Source organism: Gossypium hirsutum, chromosome A02, assembly GCF_007990345.1.
Source record: "Gossypium hirsutum isolate 1008001.06 chromosome A02, Gossypium_hirsutum_v2.1, whole genome shotgun sequence".
NCBI lineage: Eukaryota > Viridiplantae > Streptophyta > Magnoliopsida > Malvales > Malvaceae > Gossypium > Gossypium hirsutum.
The window spans coordinates 14509891-14511739 of record NC_053425.1 but is presented as its reverse complement, the minus strand read 5'-3'; the positions used below and the strand labels follow the sequence as shown (position 1 = coordinate 14511739).

Sequence of the window (1849 nt, the reverse complement as noted above, 5' to 3'; positions counted from 1 at the left end):
CCCTTAAGGGAGATTAACGAGTGGATGAGGATGTGACTGTCAGAGGATTTAGGATTTCTAGAGATAGATTGATTGATATAAATTACACATTCTTAAAATGTTCGGCTTGACAACCCTAAAAAGTTATCATAAGGTAGACGAGATCTAAAGATGAAGTCGAACCGAGTAAATCGTAATTTATCTTGGTTGAAAAAGTGATGTCAGGAGATAAGTGAGTATCAACCAATCGGTTAAGTTAATTAGAGTCGACGGGTAATAATAGTCTTAAACGATGACTAATCTACTTTAGAACCCCAATTTGAAGTTAGTCACAAACCTTGAAGCGATTTAATCTTCCTGATTGGTTTATTGGTTTAATTCATTTGTTTATATTTCTTTCTTTATTTCTTTTTGTTGTTAATTTTTTTTAATCTTTTTAATCTACTTTACTATCCATCGTAATATAGGAGTTAACTATTACTACTTGGAATTAGTATTGTAAAAAAAATTATTATTTGTACCATCCCCTCTTGGGTACGATCCTCAGAATAGTTCTGGTATTTTGTTGTACAACTATATTACAATTTGACTCGTGCACTTGCGAACACGGCCGTCAAGTTGTAAACGCCATTACCAGAGAGGTTTCAGTAATAAATTTTAAAAATAATTTTTTGCAATTAATAAGATAAATAGGAATGTTAGGACCTATAGATGCGATTTTAATTTTTGGTTAGCTATTTTTATTTTAAGTTGTGTATGACCCAAAGCTCCAGCACTCCAATTGAACCCAAAGCTCTAGCACTCTAATTGAAACCAAAGCTCCAGCATTTCAATTGAACCATATTCAAATCTGGAGCAAATACTCAGGTGCAATTGTCAAATAATGGATAATGATCCACCTACGATAATAAATTTTCCTAGGGAAAATACGCTGTTTGAAGAGCCACGAGAACCACAAGGCAATAACCGGCAAAAAGTCCCAATGGCTTAACGGACATTGTGTAAGTACGCCTTACCTATCTTAGACGCAATGCGAGGAAGCATGGAGTGGATAACGATCAATGTTAATAAGTCTAAGATAAAGATGACCATAATCTAGGTGATTCAAAACACATTGCAGTTCAAAGGGAACATAGTTGAATACCCGAATCAACACTTGAAGCGGTTCCTTCAACTTTGTGACACATTCAAATATAACAAAATATCCGATGACACTATACGCCTTTGTTTATTCCTATTTTCATTATGTGATAATGCGACCAATTGGTTATACTCATTAGCACCGGGTTTTATTACCACATGGAACGATCTTGCGAAAAAATTTTTCTTCATAATTTTTTTCCCAATTAGTCAAACAATTCAGCTCCGATGAGAAATCAAAAATTTCAAACAATAAAAAGGTGAATCTTTGTACGAGGCATGAGAGAGTTTTAAGATGATACTAAGGAAGTGCCCACATCATGAATTGCAAGCATGGCTCCAGATACAAATATTCTATAATGGTGTCAGCAGACACATCAGATCTAGCCTATATGGACCATCCAACGGATCTCTCATGTTTCTTACATACGAACAAGCTCATAAAATCATGGAAGACATGGCTATGAATTCGTATATGTGGCCTAGCGAGAGATTCATTGTAACAACCTGTTTTTAGTGAAATCGGAACAGTGGTTTCTAGACCGCAACTCTAAAGTCAGAAAAAATTATTTTATTATTATTTTATGGTCTACAGTATGATAGAAATACCGTATAAAATTAAGAAATTTTATTGTTTACATACTTAATTCAAAAAAAAGGACACAATTGCGTAAAGTGCAAAAGTTGAGTTCTAATAGTTAAATGTATTAAATAGCCATAGAATTTTAAA

At 33.7% G+C, this 1849-nt stretch overlaps 1 non-coding gene across 1 annotated transcript; it reads right to left on the bottom strand.

The window, feature by feature from the left end:
- Window positions 1–1340: 1340 nt before the first annotated feature.
- Window positions 1341–1446, bottom strand: LOC121216939 (small nucleolar RNA R71). Its single transcript, XR_005913159.1, has one exon. It is a non-coding gene; the product is annotated as a small nucleolar RNA R71 (small nucleolar RNA).
- Window positions 1447–1849: the final 403 nt, after the last annotated feature.